This window comes from Cimex lectularius, unplaced genomic scaffold, assembly GCF_000648675.2.
Source record: "Cimex lectularius strain Harlan isolate CLEC.00 unplaced genomic scaffold, Clec_2.1 scaffold1, whole genome shotgun sequence".
Taxonomy (NCBI): domain Eukaryota; kingdom Metazoa; phylum Arthropoda; class Insecta; order Hemiptera; family Cimicidae; genus Cimex; species Cimex lectularius.
This window is the reverse complement of record NW_019392813.1, coordinates 1,334,508-1,358,294: the sequence shown is the minus strand read 5'-3', so window position 1 is coordinate 1,358,294 and position 23,787 is coordinate 1,334,508. Positions and strand designations below refer to the sequence as shown.

General features: G+C 35.4%; 1 protein-coding gene across 8 annotated transcripts in view; it reads left to right on the top strand.

Moving 5' to 3' along the window:
• The window catches only part of LOC106673537 (protein bric-a-brac 1-like), a 512,464-nt gene that overhangs the window by 62,554 nt on the left and 426,123 nt on the right, over positions 1-23,787 (top strand). The gene's annotated exons all lie outside the window — the stretch shown is intronic.

The window sequence follows — 23,787 nt, the reverse complement described above, 5'->3', positions numbered from 1 at the left end:
ACCCGCTAAAACACTTGCCTATTTTTTATGTGCTGTTTTAGTTAATAGAATCACTCTGCGACTGTTTGCAATAATTAAAAAATGTTATTGTGCCGAGAGCAATAAAATCTGAGAGTCACTGCTAAAAGACCTAATATTTTGAAATTATGTTTTATTTGAAATAGTTATGGTTTTTAAAACGATTTAGGTACTTCGTTTAGAGGAATACAACCGAGTTATTTTAATAAAATTCTAAAATTTGGATATTATACATTCCGTGTGAACCAGTGCTTAGTCTTTATGAGAATGATATCTTACGCTAAATAATTTGTATAAACTGACTTATTTTTCCAAATTGTTCAACACGTCTGTCAGTTTTGGAACTGAACTATACTTTATACCAATGATAATCAAAATTTTCTCTAATTCCTAACTCAATATTAATTTTGAATCGAACCAATACTGCTTCTTTTAAGCTTCAGATATTCATTTTTTTTTTTTTTTTTGAAATTCTGTTATTTTGTGGCAGGCAGGGAGGACCCCCAGTTCTTTAATCGCAGAATGGTCCTGTCTCATTGCAGAAGACTGCATTCCATGCGATTCGACATTAAAATTTTAAATAATTTAACAATTCTTTTTGATGCTCTTTTGTAAGATAGTAAATTAGTAGGAAGATGTATTGAGGCTAAGAAGGGGAACGCAATATAGGAAATTACACGCGTGATCTAATTTACCTCTTATCAGGAATCTGCTAGGGAGATAGGATAAACCGACGAGAATTGAGATTGATGACGCCCCCGCACTTCACTAAAGTATATTTCTAAGGAAGGAATGACGAAATTTTCTAAAAGCTCCCACGCCTCCGGGGTCGGATCATCTATTGTTTCTAAAATGCACAGATCCAGATAAGGCTCACTAACGGGATTCCGACAATAGATAAATTCGTATTGAGATAAATTGTTGTAGGGCCGGTCGGATTCGCGTCGGGGGCGGGCTGGAGAAAAATTGACGTGAAATCAGAAGTGAGGCCGAGAAATATGATTTACTCCTTTCACATGGGGCCACCTCTTGGATAGGAATGATTATAGTTATCACCGTCAGAGAAGGGGCCTGATGCCGTTCAAAACCCGCATTATCACGTCATCAAGACATAGTCAGCGCCATATGCGCTATAACTTCTCTCCCTTAATGAGTATTATTATAACTGTCATTATAATTTCAGTACCTAGTTTTCCGTCACGGCTAGACTTCATATTTCCATACTTCCTCCCACATACATATGTCGTCCAATTGAGAACTCAAATGATATGCTACGGGCACTTTCACGTCGGATATTCGGCCCTCGTCCCTCCGATCCGAGGCTCATTATCCGGCAATTTGTTCCTTTTTTACTAATTCTGTCAATCGGGAAACGACGAAGAGTTGAAGAAGAGGGGAGACCCAGATTTAAGAAATAGCGGATGAGTTTAGAATTTATAAATACCACACTGTTCAACACGGTCTATGAAAGACAGTCGTTATATGTGAAACATAGTGGCCCCATTTACGTCTCAAATATTTACGCCAGATGATACATTATGAAATTCCGAGCCTCTGTCGTGAGTAGGCGGGGGAATAAAGAATCCGGAACTCAGATTTTCGAAATAAAAAAAAAGAAAACCGAGACCGGTATTTTTTTCGGGGCAGGGGGCGCCGGTTAATGCATTCCGGAAAAAGAAGGGGCGGCTGAAAACGAAAATCCACACATGAAAATGTTTACGATTTCAAAAAGAAGAGCCATGGTAATCCTCTTGTCCATTAGGAGTCATTTATTTATGTAATATGTTTGGCTTTTATTTTACGCTGGTCTCGGATAAGCCGCCGGGTCGGAGGCTTGATTTGCCTCAAGAGATTTGTTCCTTTGCGGATGGTTAATCCTGTGATTCATTCCTGCCGGCCGCATGTCAGCCGTTTCTTTAAATTTTACACCTTTAAAGAATGCTTACTTCTTTTATCAAAAATGAGATATTCCTTTAAACTTACCATATGATCTTTATCTGGCCACCATTCATCCATCTCCATTAAACTTGAATATATAAAAAAAAGAAGCATACAATCTATAATTTTTAACAATAAACATTATCTGAGTATTCTTTGTCATTTTGTTTTGTACATAGCAAAAAAAAAATCATGGCGAAAAGCCAATCGATTCTGATTTAATTGTGTTTGCCATTTGTGTTTGCATAATAACGTGATCAATATCTGCTCAATAAATAAACACGGTCGATCTATTTTTTATTTATTTTCATATATGTTTCAAGGGTCGTGCGAAATCGCGTTACACATCCAAAACCTGATATTATGATTCGATAAAAAAATAATTTTGCGAATCGACCAAATGTTTTTACAATACAAAACCGAAAATCCAAGTGTGTATTCAAATAAATTAAATATCTAGGTTAAAAATTTTGGTAATGACAAATAAAGTAATTTTTTTCGGTAGTCCCACAAATATATTTCATACGAATTTTTTCCTGTTACCTAGTGGTTGATCTTAATTTTTTAATTTGAATTCCTCCATTTTTGAGCATGTAATTTTCAATAACCTTGAAAATTATTTAAGCAAAATTGAAAAATACCACTGAATTACTCAGTTTAATGAATCGGACCAACTGTTGAAGGGTGGCCTGGCCTGGTACCAATGGAGGAAATCACATTGCGGCCACAATCACCCCGCTGGAAAACCCAAAAATTCAAATACTAAATAAAAAATTTCCAGTATCAAATGTAAAAAGGTTGAAGGCTGTCAAGTGTAATACTTTTTTAAAATATTTATTTATTACCATCTGTACAATCATATACATTATGTAAATGAGATACAATATTGTTGATAATTTGCATAAATCAAGACAAGAGCTAGAAACCGTTGTTGCTCTCCTTGCTTTCTGAATAGTTACTTATTCGTAAGGAGATCCCGGGCCATCTCGCTTCAGCCGCCTTGCAGGGTTGTACGGATGGGAAATGTTGTACATGCGTCGGGCTAATGTGTTAGGTTGTGAGGATTGTTCTTCATGGACTGTGAAAAATTAGTTGGGGATTAGATTTTTAACGAACGGTATTTGGAGGTCATTGTTGTAGAGTTTGAAACGTAGTAAGGACCGTTGACAATGGCTCTGAGGACTTCGGATGTTGGAAGGTTTAGCGCTGCCCCATAGTTCTAATCCGTATGTCCAAATCGGTCAAAGTAGTGTTATAATGTGTTAATTTGTTTTTCGTTGATACGTGTGATATTCTCGATAATAATTTGCACAGTACTCCGAAGGATAATAATTTTTACTGGATATGTGTATGTTTTAATTCTTGTCTTTTAATCCGTGTTGAACCAGGTTAGACGTAACTCGAGATAGAACCAAAGGTAGCATAGTCAGTTTTTGGGATAGGAGTATTATTGAGGAGTATAATGGGTTTTGTTTCGGAGGGTAAAAATAATATGGATGTATTTATTTTCATTTATATCAAGACGCCAGAATTTTCTACATTCGCCTATTCGTAACACACGTGCCTCGAGCTCCTCCGAAGCAATGCAGGTACAGAATCAGAGGATCGCACATTCCACTGGTCGGTAAAGGAAGCTGGGAGAGTGGAAGGTGTAGTCAGGATATCTGAGGTGAATTTAATGTACAAGGTTGGTCCCAGCACTCTACGCTGTGGCACTCCCGCTCCCAGAGGGCCATATTCAGAGTAGTCCAATCCTTGGCGAACTGGAAAAAATGGTTCTGTGATGTAGGATCGAAGGTACAAGATATTTGAAAAGGATACGTTTTAATTTGTACAAGACACCCTTATGCCTCTCTATGTAGTATTGTTTACTCTGAGGGAGGACATGTGGTTCAAAACATGAAACACATAGTAGAAGTTTAATCACATAATTTTTAAAATTTATTTTAACATAGTTATAGTTAGCAGTAAGAAAGGGTGTTCTGGCCTCATTTTCACTTTCGTGTCAATTACAAAATGATTGCTCCCGTGATATAATCGAGGCCCCTTTGAAATTAAAAGGCCAATATATAATTTAAAAAAAACCAGGTCGCTCCTAGATATGTGGACTTTCTCTAATTCGTATTTTGAATATTGAATCGTGTGAAAACAAATCCCTATCATGAACCGACGCCGTTCTACCTATTACCGTCCCTAGTTTAGAAATGGTGAAGCGTGCACTAATTATAATAATATAGGTCCACTGTATAGAAAACAAGTAGGCAGCCATCCAAAACGACTAAAATACCTTCAATGCGTTCCTTTTTGGACGAGAATTCCCATTCGGCGCGTTTCTATAAACGGACTCATTCTATTTTCCGAGATATTTGACAAAAAATATTATCCTCGCGTCACTATTGTACCGTACGAGAAATAAAAGGGACAATTTTGTCTCGTGTCGGGCTCGGAGGGCTGGAGGCAATGTGTTCATCACTCTGGAACTTGTGAATGAAATAAACAGCCAAGATGTTTACACGCAATATGCTGTCTATCTCCTTGCTCTTGTTTATACAGCGGCGCTCAGTATAAATCCTATTGGATCCCCTTGGAGTATTGATGTAAACAACTTGAATTAATCCATTAGTTCAACAATTTCCTTTTAATTGACTTGTCGGATTAGAATGTTGAGGCTTCAAGTGGGAATATTAGTTAAGGGAACCTCGCGAGATTCAATCCGAAAAAAAAGTTTAGTAGATAAAAATTATAATTTAATTTTTAGAATATACAGATAGATGGAACATATGTATTTCTAAAATACATTTTATTTATTAAAATTGGTCAAATGACCCATTCAAATCCAACACTTTTATATTCCTAAATTTGATGGGTTGTGTAGATTTTGGATAAACTAATACGAGGATAAAATTGTTGGAAAATCGATTTCAATTTTTTGATCATGCTGGTCAAAAAATATTGGACACATGTCTGAGCGTCTTTGCCAATCCTAGGCATCCGAAAGATTAATATCTATTATATATCAGTCGATATTAATTTAAGTAGGATAATAAAATAATATTTAAGATCTTATTATATAGGATTGTGTGATGAAAAATAACAAAAACGAAAAGTCGCTTCGAGTAAAATATGAACATTTTTTTTTTCGCACGATCAAACAATTTTTACGATTTTAAAGCATAATTTAAAGCCCTTAAATAAGAATTTTATTGCAAACAAAAATATCCGTTTTTTGGCTTGATCAGCCGAGGGCAAAATTGTTTATCCAATGAACTGTGCTTCTCCACAAAAATTTATAATTGCCGTAGATTTTATTCCAAGGCATTATTTCCGTTGGAAAGCTGAATTTCTCTTCGTAGAGCTATATCAACAACTTTGGGTTTTATGCTGTTGCGAGAAAAAAAGGAACGAAATCAACAAAAACTCCCTAAATGTTTTATTTTGCATCTTCTGTTCTGGATTCTTTTTGTATGTTTATTCTTCTTCCAGGCCAGATTTGGTTGTAAGTTCTGAGCCCATATGTAGTTGTGTAAAGTTTCTTATGGTTCGGTGGAGTCGTTTCAAAGTTATCCACATTTTTGTAACTTTAATGTGAAAAAAGTAGGAAGCATTTGGGCGTTGAAAAATATTATATACCAATCATTTTTTTAAAATATGATAAGTAAGTATAGCATTAAGTGAGATTAGATCCATGAAAAATTACAAAAACGAAAAGACACTTTAAGAAAACTAGGAAAAAATTGTTTTGGAAACTGAACCCTAAAATACGAATTTTTATGGCAAATTGAAAATATTTTGGGGCTGGATTAGTCCGGAGCAATTTTTCCCTCCTGTGTCCTGTCTTTTTAAAAATTGCATAACCCTTTTAATTTTATCCAAATCCAATGAGTCAATATTCAGTTATTACAACCATTGGACTCCTGAATTCAGTCTTTATGACTAACATATACATTATGTGTGGTGATTAGTGACCGTTAATCGATATTTATTTAGAAATCGTGAGATGCGGTCTGGTGTGATGTAGGTTTCAAAAAAACACTTTCTTTATCGTGCCAACGTTTCGATCTTTATTGAGATCATCTTCAGGGCTCAAAGTGTTTGTCTGGGCACTCTCGACACGACACGCAAGAATGGCACAATTACACAGAAGACAAACACTTTGAGCCCTGAAGATGATCTCAATAAAGATCGAAACGTTGGCACGATAAAGAAAATGTTTTTCTGAAACCTACATCACACCCGACCGCATCTCACGATTTCTAAATACATATACATTATGTTAAAAAATTGAGAAAAATAAAAATAAAATCAACTAAACCTCGTCAGACATTTTGTTTTGTATATTCTATACGGATTTATTTTAGCAGGTCAGGTTTGTTCTATTATGAGTAGATTGGAGGTTTTTAGGAAGTCAAAAAATTATTATTATATGTTATATCATTCGATTTTTTTCGTTAAGATAATAAACAGGTTTGTCCTAAATGAGATGAAATGTATAAAAAGTTGCAAAAACCAGTCAAATTCATTTTAAGGATTTTTCAAAGCCCCTTTACATACGAAGTTTTATAGAAATTAAAAAATAGATATTTTTGGGATAAGTCAGCCAAATTTTTTCCTCTAATATACTTGATCATACCACTTAACAATTCACAACTTCTCTAGATTTTAACCAAATTCAACCGTTGGAAAGAGTAATATTTTTTCAGGCGATGTCGACAATGATGTTCAATTTTAAGTGAGAAAAATAGGATGAATTATATAAAATCTCCTAAAGCATTTATTTATATATGGGGTTTGCAAAATCGGAGGTAATAAAACCCTCGGGTGTCGGTCATTTTGAAAAAACCACATTTGGAGTATGCGGGTTTTGAAGTAGGGCCTGGATTTGAAACTGGGGCAATTACCATACAGTGATGAGCGCCGTGTCAACGCGTTAACCGTTGCGGCCACCGACACATTTTAATTTTTTTTCCGGTTCTAATTTACTGAAACGCATCCTAGAAATCCATGTTTTTCAGTTCGGGCTGGAAAAAATGGATTGTGTAGCTAAGATCGCCAGTTGTCATCGGGGGCGGTGGGACAGACGGAATCGTTGAACGCCGTCCAAAAACTGCATTTCTCCCAAGATCAAGGGCCGGGAGGATTATCTCCGGGGTCAAGGACGAAAGCGAAATCCGCGACAAACTTATCTCCGTCCCTCACGGCGGGATCTTGTTTTCTTCCGGAAGCGGAGTTGATACGCCGACGGTCAAAGTCACATTTGACGAGAACGCTCGTTAAGATCGTAAAACTAAATTATTTTTATAAATAATTTTCCAATTTTCTAGAGAAAAGAGCGATGATGGCTAATTTAAAAGTTAGAATGTCAGAACTTACGTATTTTTATGTGTTCATTCACGAACATATTCAGCAAATATGAAAAGTTTAAAAACATAATAAATCTTGGAAAAGAAAATTCATGGGTGTCGCCTATTAAAAATGGCCTAACTAACCTTACATCAATGGACATCCTGAGACGAACGAGTATTTAGTCATTTCTGACATAGTATCAGACAAAGTATTGGTAATGATCAAAATTGAATATCTATCCATGACTTTTATTATGAAGTTGATTAATTTCCATGTTGCATATCGCTAATTGAGCGAGCCGTTCTAGTAAATGTTTTACTAATCACCAGTGAAGATTTCATAGCGAATGAAATATATCTCAAGGGAAATATGTGTTTCCCCGCAATTGAAGACTTGTAAGAAGGGATTGTAGGTGTGAAGAGGATGTGCAGTCTAAAACGGAATACATTAACTTGCCTGTCTGTATTAACATCAATCTTAAGTGGGGCCATACGCGATTTCAAAGTTCTGGCCTGTATTTATATATAGAGGATGACGCATAGCGTTAATGTCTATCCGGGCCCAATGGACTTCTGACGGAATCGAAAGCAAACACGGCCTCTTCAATTGCTCTGGGCGGAAGGACAGATCGTTGACTTCTTTCTACAAAGAGGAAAATAACGATTTCCAACACGACAATAATATCGTAATCTATAATTCTTATAAAGAGTTTTTAATTTATTAATATTACGAGATCTTAAGAAACGACCTTTGCAAAGATCACTTCTATGAAGCGAATTTCCTTCCTTCTCTTCAACATTTCAACCGATCCCATATTACATTTTCAGAATAATCTTAGAAATAGGCATAACTTTGTGATAAATATATAAAATGGTATTTTTATTGGTCAATGGTCACTACTGAGCCCATGGACACTCACGAGTATCTGGTGTCTCAAACTGTTATTGATGTTGGTTCTACGATAGTATCCTCCTGTTGATAAATGAAGCGCCATAGTTTTATTGGCCACAACATTTTTCATTTTCAAAATAATCTTAAAAATAAGCATAAATTTATGATTAATGTATAAAATGAGGGTCACTTACTGAGTGCACACTCACGCGTTTCCGATGTTACTCAAACCATTTTCGGCTTAGTGCCATCTTCAGTGAGGAACCGTTCATGTTGTAGTAGGAAAGATGTAATTTTTCGGGTGTGTAATGTATTGTATCCTTTAAGAACTAATGTACCTCCCGTTCTGTACCTATAGCACACCGCTTAGTCATAGTTCATTAAACAATTTGATTAGTAGGTTTGGTCCAATGTTGGATTAGACTAACTTTTCTTAAATACCAGCCCCTCAGCTTTTATTGCTTCTCCTGATTTATTCCATTGCTTCTTTTCCTTCCGAAACTCGCTAAGATGTTCTTGGATTGTTGTATTTAATGAATTCCACTCTTTTTGTTGTTTTCATCCTGCCTTTTTGTGTAATAGTACTCGTTGATAGTGTGAATTCTTTGGCCATAGAAGGGCTCGGGACCTTTCCTGCAAGGGGGCGCGCTTTCTCTTTTCCCTCTACTCCTACAGGTCCTGAGACACAGTAGAGAGTAAATTTATTTTGCGTAATTCATTTAGTTTAGTTTTGCAATTGATGACAATCTTTGGGCCAACAATGTTTAATCTTAGTGTTCTGATAGCTATGTTCTTGTTTTTGTACCCTTTGCTCAGGTTGAACTGAGTACATATCTGAAATGGACTTCATCCTGGAAGTTATTGGTATTCCTTGAGTTCTGAGTATTTATTGCAGGTACCTTCCGTACGAAGTGCCGGTTGAGTACAAGTCTTTAACATACAAGTTAATAAGAAATCCAAAAGTAAACAAACCAAGAAAACTAAAAACTCTAAATTGTTTTAGCCTCAATGTCACCTTTTGATCCTACCATTATCTATCTAAAACAAAGATTACTTTTTTCTTTCAAATTGCTTTTACTGTCGAACTTTCCCAAACTGATTTTCCCCTGCATGATTTCATTTAATTTACTAAGAAAAACACTTTCAATAGCTGTATATTTTGTAGATTTTTTAATTGAAAATTTTCTTATAAGGAGACAACAGACAGAAAACTCTAGGAATAGCATTAATTTTTCGAGAATTTCTCACACTCAGCACAACCCTTTCGACCGCCTTTAGCGCATCCCAGTCAGTTCTCATTCTTCATTCACTGATGAGGAGATAATTACGAGAAAAAAATCTATATGCCAGACAGAAAAATCCTACAAGAAAAAAAGAAAATTTGTGTCGGTACCTAATAATTTTTCGGTATTCCGTTGTAATAAATCGACAAAATCCAACTTCCTCTGATTTTGACTTGATTCAAGTCGTGCACACCAACACTCACCACCAACTTAATTACTCAAATGATTAAAATTATTAAATCTTTAAAAGGATTTTTATATTTAGCAGAAAAGCCTCATTTAAATAATGTAATTAACTGTTTTATATGTAATGCAATTCATGCCTTTCAGAAGGGCTTAATGGGTGTCGCGAACTAGTAGTCAAACTACTCTAAAATAATTTTAACATATTATTCTCAATTAAACATTTCTGGGCCGTACCAGGATTTGAACCCAGGATCTCCTGCTCTCCTAAGTGTTTTATGTAAAAAAAGATATAGATAAAACGAAGCGTATATGTGTTTGCTTAATCAAGCAGGAAGGACCAAACGTCAAGATGATTCTTTCTTCCTGTCATAATAGGTTCTGGTATTTTTTGAAAAAGGTCTTTAAGTCTATTAATGTTTAAGTAAATTAATGTAGTAATTAATTCCTGATCTGATAGTTTTTATTTATTTAAGTCTAGGGTGTTTTAAAAAAAAGTCAAAAACGTCGTATTGCATAAGCGTCGATTATGAATTATTAATCGATTATTGATTGAGATATTCATTATCTAGTGAGTAAAAGTGTGTAATGAAGTTGGATGTGTAAGACTGCTGAAGCGGTTACTAAACGGTCCCAATTACAATGCCTATTAAGTTAAAAACCATAATTTGTAGAGGGATGATTGAGCTCCCATTTCCCGGGCACAAAGTCGCGAGAAAGCCGGACAGGTATGAGAAAGGGTTACGATTTCAAGTCGATGTCACAGTACCAGGACTGTTTTAACTGTTATAACGACCCATTACGACAAGGGTGCCTGTTTAAATGTGGCATGTGTGGCACAATTAGTTTTAATTGGAAATAATTATCCCTTGAGACAAGGTCAGATAAATTAATAGGATTAAATAATATTCCGACCGTTCGGTTTAGATAATAAATTGCCGTGGAACGGGACGTGTCGACTTTACTTTATATATTAAACGTACAATATATTAAGGGGGCAGCGAGATATTGTTTTTCTAAAATATTGATAAGTTTTATATTACCGGCTAAAATTTTATTAAATATTTAGGAAAAGGCGAGGGGATGGATACTAATACAAGTTTATAGTGAGGAAGACTATCAATCTTTGATCATTTCTAAGCATTTCCTCCAGGCCTCCTTCCTTCCTCCCCTTAATGAATAATTTGAAATTAATTTCAAAAATTCTTGGAGAAAACTCTCGCTCCGTCGTTCAACGAGGTGTTTTTTCTCCTCTTTCTCACTCACTCAATTTTTCTCTTTCTCTCTCCCAAAAACCACGCGACACCAACTTTTTAATAACTGATGTTTATCTTTAATTTATATCTGTATTTATTTATAATTCTCGTGTCAAAAGTCACGGTAAGTTTTGCGTGCTCCCCTGGGGAAAATCAAAAGGAACCCGTGTTTTTTTTAAATAACTTTTCCCTTCGTTTTTCCGTTTTCGTTCCGACGGAGTCGCCCGGCCTCTAATCTGGACAAAAAGTAATTTGGGAGGATCCCTCATTGGAGGAAGGGAGATTCGACGTCGCGATACCGTCAACCCAGAAAATAGATGATTCTCACATTTAAGCGTAAAGTGAAAATAATTACGGTTGACTATTGCCATTGAATATTCAAAAAGACCCGATGCAAAAGAACATCCCAACAAATAATAGTGTATCAAGTAAATTCGTCGTATTGCGTGATTAGTAGCTCACTCTTTGCACACATAACATAACCCTAACTTGTGATTGGCAAGATAACACATAGAACATCTCTGAAGATGGCGAGCGGCTGAAACTGACAGATATGTAGCGTAATAAATTCATATGATAGTAACATCCTATTTTTAGTAGTGCTTGGCCTCAACGTTGCAATGGGACACGATCGACTAGATTACACACAGACCCAACACTCCGTGACTGAGTGACCTTTACAAAAGGAATAGGCTGACTATTATGATTGGAAACAAACTAAAACACACAGTCCCCGAAAGGACTCCGTATTTCAATAATACTTCTGCCGTTTAATTTTACAACTGATTCACCTTTAAAGATGGCGAGAAGCTGAATGGCGTCCTGTGCAGCAAGGATAAGCTGACCAAAATGATCGGAAACCTAATAACACACAAACCCTGAGACTAATGAACTCACAAAAAATCGCTTTTCTCGATAACTCAATATCAGTGAATAAACCAGTGAAGATTGCGAGAAGCTGAAAAAAACCTGACAGAACTGTACAACAAGGATAGGCTGACTAAACTGAAACAACCAAACACACTCACAAAGAACATTGCTTTTCTCTATATCTCAATATTTTTATCTGTTCATTTTTACAAGCGATTTAATACTGAAGATGGCGAGAAGATGAAAGACGTCTGACAGATATGTACAGCAAGGAAAGGCTGTCCAAAATGATCGGATACGACCTATCAACATTGATAGGAAATTAACTCACAAAAAGAATATTGCTCTTCTCATAATATTTCTACCCGTTCAATTTTACGACTGATTCTCCATTGAAGTTGGCGAGAAGGTGAATGTCGTCTGGCAGACCTTTTCAGCGAGGGTACGCTAACCAAACTTATCCGTAACGACGAAATTACAGGTCCACTATAAAGAAACACCACAAAAAGAAATCCTACAAATTGATAGTTCCACTTTATTTTTTATACATTTAAATATTTTCACGGTGTTTTGTAGTAGTACGATAATATATCATGTCACTTTCTACTGGATGTGATACTACAACGATCCAACTGTCTTTTTAATTGAATAATTAGGTTTTACATGCAGCTTTAATTAGTTATCAAATAAATTTCAAAACTTGGAATAACTACTGCATTTACGAAATATAAATATTACAATATACGGAAGACTACTAGGTCACAAGGTAAAAATTGTTTGAAAAAAGACCTCTTTATCCGAAATCGTAGCTCTGACATTTGAAACTAGGGCATTAAAAATTAGCGGAAGTATAGATAATACAGAGTCGGACTAAAATTCCCGGATATTATTTTCATTCGAGGCAATTTTCTCTAAAGGGTGAACTCTAAATTACTTGACATCCTGTTATATTAATTATGTATGTTTCTAAAGACTGATACGACGATTGGAAATGTCAAAAATCCTTTCAACTGGAATGGTTAAATATTTAAATGTAATACCTTGTGAAATGTTGTTTTACTTACATTAGTCCTAATTTAAACCTGCGATTTAGTATATGAGTTGAACATGAAAAGGCCGTTTTTAAATTTGCATCACTAACGAACATTAAATATGATCAAAATTGATTGGACATTTGAAAATATACTAACGATCAATAAAAAATAAAAAATTATATTGGCCAAGTAGAGGAAAAAAAAGTTAGTTTTATATATTTACAAGTGTAAATTAAGTAACCCTGGATAAATCAGACAAAATTATAATTTCTTCAGAAGTTTTGGGATTGTGCAATAGATCGCGAATCTTTGAGGTTTCTTTCATTCCTAAACTTCGTAATTTTAAGTGTCAGATTGCATTAAATATAGAAGTGAGCTCGGGCAATATCTCCAAATAAATAGTTGTTTATTCAAAGCCTAATTTTAGACAAAAGATAACAGAGGAGTGCAGTCGCTGTTTTTTTAATACCCCTGTGCGTTATTGGCCATAAAGTTATTTCTGTGTTTTAAAATAATCTGGAAAGAACACTCCTTCCTCCGTATAAATCATTTAGTCAGCCTTTATATTAAGATTGATGCTTCAGATGGAACCAGGTTATTTTGAGAAGGACTGGTATATGTCTATATTGCAAATCGGTTACACCATATTTGGTTTTGTCTGCATTGCCCGTGAACTAGAATATTAATTGGTCTAGTAAAATCTAAAACGGCGGATGCGGTTTCTCGCTCCAATGATCGCCTTATTTACCTGTCAAAATGCAAACCCAAACGACAAAACTTGAAAAAAAAAAAAGCCGGCTTTACTTACAGTTATTACTTAACAATTTCTGAAACTGTAATTAGGATCATCATGAAATCTACTAAAACAAGTACAATTCACGAAGTTGCTTTGTCTGTCACAGTTTTGTCATAAAATAATATATTAAAAACGCAAACTAAAACTAGAACTCACTCGCTTTACAAATTGTCTGCGTAATTATCAACTAGAGCAACTTTTTTTTTAATATGAAAGAGAAATGTTGTACAGTCACCTTGTATCCTTTACATTTATGTTCTTTAAAGTATTTTAAGTTTAATTCAAGGTTTAAGTAGAAAGAAATTATCGAACGGTAGGTTGGTGTGAAGAGAATGTTCGGAGAGTTGTTCACTAACGTTCTAAACATGTCAGCTTAGCCGTACTTTGTATCGATATTTCGCCATCCCTTACAACTCATTAAGATCTCACCGTGAAATAAATTGTAGATAGACAGAACAGGATTTTTTGAAACGAGTAAAATAAAAGCTCGAAGCGGTTAATCCGGTTCTAATTAATACCATCTTAAGTCACGGTTCTCCAAAGCATAAATATTTGTTCCTCGCCTATTGTGTTACATTTTCCATTAATATGAGGAAAATGGAAAATATAATATATAAAATTGGGCCGTTTGATACTATTGTGTTCTGTTTTCTATTAATATTAGGAAAATGGAAAAAATATTATATAAAAATTGGGCCGTTTGGTAAAGTTCGTTTCTTGACAACCTCAGTAAAATAAAGTCCTGTCGTACAGGAGGGCTTGGTCCAACTAGCCGTTGAGTGTCGCCAAAGAGGGGTCAAACCGCTTTACAATACCTTTTACATTTTATAACCAATTCAAACTCCGTGGACTGTGCAGGGATTCGAACCCATAAACCCAATCGTGGCGAATAACTGGTCCCAGTACTCACCACAATTGAAGGGTTGAAGTTGCATTATTGTCAATTATAATTGATTTTGTTTTGTAAAAAATAAAACATTAAAAATTCCCTGGAAGTATTTTTTGGATTTTAACTGAAATTTAAGTCTAACTCGTACGACTAATTCGTGTAATATTTTTTAGTATGTGTTTCGACTCTTCTTGAATTTTCCCATTTGTTTTTGAGAATGAATTTAACTATTGTTTTATAATAGATAAGCTTTTGATAGGTAATACTTGCATAATTGATTAATTAGACCTTATATTCTATTTAAAAACTTTAAAAGTTTGACCATCCACCTTAGAAAAAATATTTTCACTACCTTCATCGTCATTTCTTTTGAAAAATCATTGATGCGTACAAAGAAAAATATGTTGTATTATTAAAGATATCATTTGTTTCTGTATGGGAGCTTTTCCTGACACAGGGGTCTCATGTGTAAATTTATGCGTTTCTTCGAAAAAAAACCTTTACTTTAATTCTCTTCTCTTATTTATCAGAGCGGTTCTTTCGGGTTCGATAAGGATTATACTCTAAGAAACTCTAGACACTACTGCACTCTGCCTTTGGTGTACGGCAAGGCACCGTGCTTGGACCAATCATGTTTATATCGCAGATGACCTAACTACCTTCAACTTTACATGTATGGCCCAGCTTTACTCTCCTCCGACCTCGATGTTTCAGATGTAGATCATATGTAACAGTTTAATGTAAAGAAAAATAAAGATAAATGAAATGCGTCCTTGTAATATGAACACTTCGAAGAAAATCTCCTCTCACAATCTACTATTATCTTACTATTCTCCACCCAGAATGCTTACTTTATCTTTGGTTCCACCTAAAACTACGATTAACATTTTATGAACGTATGTATCTCAAACAAGCCCAAAACAGTCGTCATAGTCTACTCTCCACACTCAAGGGACGAAAAACAAACGTACAATACACAAAACGCTACTACTGTAAACCTTCTAATCTAAAAGATTTCAAATCTTTTCATTCCAAAGTACAACACCACCTCCACAACGACCTTAAAATACTATTTATCCAAAAATTTACCAAGTTGTATAGTAAACACTTCCATCACCCCACTAGTCCAAGACTTGTCCAGCAGATCCAATCCTTAAAATCCCTTAAGCGGAAATAGGTTGAGTCAGAACTATCCTCAAAACCCGATACTATAATTTCTATAATCTATCAGAAATATTTCATATATAGCAGGTTGGTCAACAGAAAATGATAAAAATGAAAGCAAGTGGAAATCTCTTCCTCTATTCCAATCTGACTGTTTTCCTTGGGAAATCTTTCGAATTAGCATACGCTTTATAAATGACAATACCTAAACAGACGCTACCGTCTATTCTACAAACTGGTGAGAGGATAACACTGACTTATAATGTACAAAACGCTACTTCAACCGATTTGGTCGAACGGCATAGAACTGCGGAGAACCACTTTAGACATCCAACGTTTCCAGTTTCAGTATAAGGTCCTTGAATTAATTGTAAATCCTTCAAAATATGCATCTAACACTACCCATTATACCAGCTTTTTGGGGAAGATAAAGAAGGAAAATAAAAATTCAACATAAAATGGAAAAATTCGCTTTTTCGGTATGAACTGCATGAACCAACTGTAAGGACATCTCGCAAGGATTGAGCTGCATCGCATAAGGACGACCTAAGGCTCCAAAAAGCATCGAAAGAGGACTGGAGCTGGGAAAACTTTGGAAAGGAAAATAAAAGTGGGAAAACGAGATGTGCTTACTGGGCGATGTTGGTACAAAAGAAAGGATTTAAACAGAGGAGACCTCAAGAGGAAGTTTTTCGCAGATCTTAACAGATCGAAACTGCTGGTAAATTACGTTATGAGAGGTTGATGACCGTCTAAACTCTAAAGGGATTAAAATGGAGAGTCGACTTCCCTCTAGCCCAAACTACAACTTTAAAATCGTCACAAAATTGGCGGGAACCACTAAACTTTTAATATTCAACATTTCCAGTCCTTTCAATCAGAAGTCGATAGATAAATTGTATATGGTCCACCCTCTTCACCGACGTTCAAGTCCTATTGATCCAAAAGTTGACCAAGTTGTATTCTTCCATCACCCCAATAGTCTTAACTAAACCTTGTCCAACAGATCCATTCCTTGGAAATGGCCTTGTAGACTAGAACCGTTTTGAATCTTTTTCAATTTTCCCTTGATTTAAGAGGAGATTTTGGTGTTAGGGGCCTTAAAAAAATGTGTCAACTCCGCTTTTCTGACTTGTAAACCGGAGGCATACGGATTTTGACCGGCGCCGCTGTGCTTGGCCCCTTTAATAGCCTTTTTTCGCTAGCGTCAACTTGTAATCGCCGGCAAGAAAACATAAGTCATGAATTTTTACAACTGGTCATGTTTTACGATCCCTTTTTTTGTCTAGGTCAGGCCCACTTTTTAACCTTTCAGCACTGGGATGTTAATTTCAACAAAGTTTAATATATATAATCACGCGTACTTTCATCACAGCACTCACGACTAAATCAAGCTTTTTATTGATCACGTCCACGGTTTTTATTAGTTACTTTATATACACAAGTTTGATTGATCCGAGCCTGCTTTCTTGTAGGATCGGGTTAACCATTAATCATGCTATTCCGACGGAATAATAAAATAATATTCCTCCTCGGCCTATTAAAAAAAGTCGAGACTGATCGATAAACTGAACGTTGTTAGACAAATAGGAAAAAATCAATTTTCGGCCTGGAAAGGATCAGAATTCCAGGGAAGCTTTGTCCGAGCTTCTACTCGTCCGTACCTTAATTATCATTTAAAAAGTCGACTTTCCTCCCAATTGGAACCCTGCCCTGTCTAAATTTGTACTCCGCTGTACAGATTTATCTAATAATAAATACAGTCGACAGCAAAAACACATGACAATAGGCTGGCCACTTTACCTAATTCGGTCACAGTCCTTTAAAGTAGGTAATATAAAAGAGAAACTCATAGAAGAAAACTCGATAGCTCAAGAATATTCAATAAAAGCTGGTTTTTATGTTATATGGGTTTAGTTGTTAATTGTATTTCATAATTGCTACCTGTCATGTCCAATTTCAGTGGTTTCCTCTTAATCCGTCGTCAGTTTGTCCGTCTTTTCGGCTATTCCGTTGAAAATTTGCAGGACGAGAGATGGGCCTTCTCTTTGTGTTTGTCGTCGGATAATTCGGTTAATCCGTTGTAACAAAAATAGGAAGCGAAGTTTTTCTTCCGCGCAGGGAGACACGGACGACAATGTTCCTTCCCTGCGCCCTTTTTCTCTTAATCCCACCCCGTCCATATTTTGTTTTGTTTTGTCTTTTAAATACGAATTAGCAGTTCCATTAATACGCCTTTCTATAATGATTAAGCTAACATTTTTATGACTTGATAGTGTAAATGAGGAGAAAGGTACTTGCTCATCTTTCCAGTGCAAACTCGGCTAATTTTCCGTATTTATTCATCATGCCGTGTTGGATATGACGAAGTCCCTCCTCTACCCAGAAATCGATTTTCAAAAATGAAACCATATCACAGATAAATAAGAGATTTTAAGTCATGTATCTACCAAACTTGGAGGAAATTGCATGTGGTTAAAAATGTTGGTTTAATATATCCGTTTTTCGGTTAATCCGTTGATTTTTATCCAAAATTGAAACGGATTAAGCGGCAACCACCTAGTTTGATATTTCCGCCCGAGTTCATCCAATTTAATGAGAATAAATTACAGATTAGTTCATCTGAAAACACATACAAACTCTTGTAACTAATGTGTAGTAACATTTTCCTGTATTCAATTCACTATTTTTCGTGGTCCGCTTGACCAATTAATATCTTTCAATTAATTAAGATTTTTAGTTGAGATAAAAAAAGTCAGTGTCACGAGCGGGATTCGAACCCACGACCTTCGGCTTGATACGCCGCTATTCTACCACTTGAGCTATCCGTGACTCCGATCCTCTCGGGCAGTAACTTCCCATCTCTACCCCACGATAGCTCAAGTGGTAGAGTAGCGGCTTATCAAACCGAAGGTCGTGGGTTCGTATCCCGCTCGTGACACTGACTTTTTTATCTCAACTAGAAACCTTAATTAATTGAATGATATTAATTGGTCAAGCGGACCACGAAAAATAGTGAATTTAATGAATTAAAATGCCGTAATACTTCACTAATGCTCTCCGTGGCCATTTCATTTATCGCCGAATCAAATAGATTACACGACATTTGAAAAATGGCAAAAAGGAGGGAAAATTCAAAGTGGATCGAAGTCACGATAGTTAAAGTGGTAGAGAAGCGGCGTATCAAGCCGAAGGTCGTGGGTTCGAATCCCGCTCGTGACACTGACTTTTTTATCTCAACTAAAAACCTTAATTAATTGAATTTTCCAGTATATATTTTTCCACAATTGTCGAGCTTTTCCGTTTGCTTTTGTCAAATAATAAAACGACTATTTTACCATAGATATCCTTAGAGAAACAGTTATACAACGAATAGTTTTTTAAGGAGACACAATTATTTAAAAAAATTAAAAATTTATGGCTTAGAAGAAGCCTTTTTAGTTTTTTCCATTTGTTTTCTATGGACAACCATCGTCTGAAATAGAAGAATATAGGATTTTTGCGCTGATTTGAATATGCTCAAATCTGTACGTGTACGTACACCCAAACGCAAGTGTACAGGTTGAGCTTGTCTCTTCTCGCAGTCAAACGGGAATTCAAGATTTTGCAATTAACAAGAAATTACCGGCTTTAAGAATCACCCACCTCGTGGTCGGTGGCTGTCAAGACGCCGGTCATATCCGTCCAGCCACCTAGGTGGCTTGGGTCATTACAGCCCCCCACGTAATCAGTACCTCATTCTCACTTTAAATACTTTTTTATTTATATGCCATTCACTCAGTTAGTGTGGTGGACTACTCTAAATTCCTCCATCATCCTTGCACCTATTGCATTAACTAACCTAATTGAGTGTCGTTGAGGTACCCAATATTCCGCCCTAGGCACTCTCACACTACACACTAATGCCAATAAATACATGTATACAATCACTAGGGTACACAAAACTCTTAATACTATATACAATAAAACTACTCTCCTCCATGAAACAGAGGGGACGCAAAAAACTCGCTGCCTTGCTCAAACACAATTCTCATATAACATAGGGCTACACACTCTCTATATGGAGCCAAAGAATTGGTGCAGAAAAATAGTAATTGACAAAAATTTTGAAAATGGACATAATTTTAATTTTTTAAATGGTTGTGGTGTTCGTTGGTCTCCGAGTAGAAACATGATCGGCTGATCGGCTCTGATCAATTTGTTGGGTTCGTCTATTCTCGCTGGGTAATGTTGTACTAATACATGCCATTTTCACCCTCTATATATAACCAAGGCACTTTTCTCTATTTCCGGACGTACATGCTTCTTGCTACAAAATGCAGCATGTTCGGGCATTGACCCAAATTTTATTCTTTAAGATAGTAGTAATCATTTATTTGTATGCGAGCGTTTCTTGGCGAGGCAGAAGCCTTAATTAAGTCACAAAATAATTCGTTGTCGGCTAATCCGTTGATTTTTATCCAAGCCCAATTGCTATGGATAAAGCACCAACCTCGTATTTTTTATATTTTCGTCTATTATCTATTAATTACTTCGCATTATTTTCATTTTTTAATACGTGAACATGTAACATCGTTTTCGCATTGATTTGTCTACATTTAAATCATTTACTTTATGTGAAAATTATTTATCTGTTGCTTGATAAATTTTACTTATTGTGTTTTTCTTCTTTTTTTCAGGTAAGTCAACAGTGAATAACAATTTTTCAATAAATAGTAAGTAAATAGACACGTAATAAATAATTACCTCTAATTATAATTTTGTATGAATTATACATGTGTTGAGTATTTACTATGTGGCATTGAAAGAAAAAACTAATTTACGACGACTGGTTTATATAAGTAAAATTGTGTTATTACGATCCCCGTCTGTTACTTTTAACACGCGACGGAATAGGCTGGTCTATCGCTGGAACCAACTTCGTACGACTTAATTTTACGGCTTGACCTCTCACATTGGAACAGACTTTTTTTAGTTGTTTTTCCCTTATGGCCCATTGGGCATGTACGACAGTAATAAGACGTATCTAAGGGTTACTAACCTGATGGACCAAGCTCAGCAAAAACACGCTACCACCACGTTAGGCAGCCTACAAAGACAAAACCTACGTATCACAGGGGCAATGAAACAACACACTCAATTGCATGAGAAACACTGCCAAACGTAACTCCATCGGAAATATTTATACAATGAGCAACTAGAAAAAGCTCATTTAGGCCCCAGAAACAATAAAATCGAATGTGAACCAAACACTTCGCATGCAACAATAATTATTAAAATCGGACGCGCATTCTTACTACCTGATCGTTGAAACTGTCGTAAAGTCTCAGCATACTACAAAGGAATTCAACAGAAAATTAAAAACAGTGATATGGAATAAAGATGGCCCCAAAATTAATTAAGGAACCGGATCAAATTTTTTTCTGTACAAAATATGAGCAATCATACTCATAACTGAAACACGCTTTGGCTTTTCAAAATCTTAAAGGTGGTTGGTTACACTGACAAAACAAAAAAATCATAAGCTCAGATAGCCACGCATTAAAATTATTCTGTGGATGCATTCAAAATCTCTAAAACCTAGGAAACAAAAACCTTATATCTTTGGCTACCAGTACACACGGGAATTTTGGAAAATGAAAAGACAGCCACACAGGCCAGAGGAGGATCTGCAAAACCATGGGCCCTGAACCTATTCTTGGGTTAACTTTTGTTTTTAAACAAACATAGAATCCTCCAACACTGAATGGTTCCTAGAACGAAAAAAGGAGAAGTGGAGAAATTCTAGAGATGATAGACACAGTAAATCGTCATTAATCATCACCAAAACTAAACTAAGAGGTCTGATAGGACTATGTACCGATCTCTGGCATCTGAGAAAATATCTACGTAATATGGGTAAATGCATTTGTAGGGTTTGAGGGGGAAGAATCTAATGCACTGAACTGAAGAACTGGAAAGTACCAAAAGTCAGAAGGCTGCAGTGCTTGGGGAAGAAAAAACCGACTTCACTAATATCCATATTCGTCATCATCATCCCTCATAAAAAAGATTATTGGATTGTTTTATCTGTTTAAAAGTAGTTTTTTCATGAAAGGTGGCAAATTTTACGAAAAACAGAATGGATCAACTAATAAAAAAATAAATAAACTTGTGATCAAACATATCTTTAAAAAATAAATAGCTCATTGAAATTCTTATGTTATTGTAAATATGTGGCCAACATTATTGATTAAAAGATGAGGTAAGAAGGTTGCGCAGCGCAAAAAACCCGAGGCCTTAGGTAGCAGTCTCATGTTTGAACAGAACGCAATTAGTCGTACGATTAAGTCGCTCCCAGTTTCAGACGGCTGATTGCATTCCATGGATTGGGCAAGTTTGTGCGAATACGGACGATCATAAAGTGCGTAGTAGGTTCCGGTGTGAGACCAGCTTAAACGTTTGTTATTAGAAAAAAAAACTGGTTAAGAGTTTAAATTTACTAAAATCTTTTCAATTTTACGTTACGGAGAGAAATTGACAATAGCTATAAAATTAAGCTGTACAGACAATATGCTGGATGATTTTTTAAAAATATTTACCTCATTGATTATGTAATATTTTATTTTATATAATCTGAACATAGGGAATACATCGTTTACAGAAAAAGGAAGTAAAAATAATTAAAAACAAAAATAAATAAATGAACACAATATTACGCTATTACTTTCATGGTATTATAGTTAAGTTGCTCTATAATAAATTATGTCAGTTTTAGTGCTTAAATTGCAAACTTATATAAATTATTAGCTTTTTCTAAAGTTTTAGAGCATAGTAAATCAGAGAAGCACCGTCTGCGTGGTAGATACAAAACATTTTTTCTTAATAGTGTCATAAAAAGGATAAATTAAAAGGGAATGCTGTAATGATTCTTACTCCTTTCAATTACAAATTTATCATTGAGGATGACGTGTTTTTTTTTATATAGATGGCAATATTGTTTATGTTGCATATTCTAATCTGGCTGGTTAACTTCAACTCATCAATGGTCATTTGCAAATACAGGTAGCGTTCGCTAAGATCCAGATTGCTAATCCTTCAAAATGAGGATTATAATTCGAATTAAGCGCTAAATGAATATCAAGTGAACAAAGATGATTTGACTATTTTCTGACTAGAGATTTATAAATTGAAGTTTGCCTACACGGACTATTATTTGAAATAATTTACTTGCCAATAGAAGACAGAAGCAAATTAACATAAATCGTCCAATTGTAGGTAACGTTCTAATAATACTTTCTGCAGTCAGCTTTTGAAGGCATATTTTCTCCCTTCTATGTTCGGGTGCTGATGCTTACAGCCAAAGTTTTACAACTCTTTTAAATACGGATAATTGAACAGGCCAAAACGGTAGATTTCTGACCAACTTAATAAGGATTACGTCCAAATTATCTATATAGGGCAATTCCCAAATTTCAGCCGAGTAGATTAAGATTGACTTTATTAATGCATCAAATAATCTTAATTTTGTGTCCCAAGAATCGGAATTGGAAGTAACTAGGATTCTTCTTTCACTGGCAAATATAATTGTTTGTTCATTTCGTGTAGCCAGTAAAGGATTTTTGTGCAAGTTAATTAATTTTACCAAATGCGTCCTAGTCAAATTAGGCCTATTTAAGCTGGAAGTTTAAAAAGTGTGAAATTATTTTTTTAAATACTTAAATTTTATTTTCATTTATGAACTAAAACTGAGAGATTTTTGTTCTTAATTAAAGGAATTCTTCTATTAGTTATTATGAAGGGAATAAACAGTAGGGGCACTTGGAAAATGACAGACGAAATAGCCGGCCTTTTAAATCCGAATAAATGACATCATCTTAGCCCGGATTATATTTAAATATCCTTAATGAGAAACACACTATTAATAACGAGCTTGGCAACTAATAATGAGGCCCTCTGTGCTCGACTAGATAACTTGACTGAAATATATCTGGACGATAAAATTAAAGGGCTTGAAAACCAAACGTCCTACAGTTTTTAACCGGCGTCCTTTTGTTTTCCCAATTCAAAAATTGAAATAGATAAAAAACTCGATTTTTCCCACGGCGTCCTTGAGCGATTAGGACGCGGGCAATAAAACCGC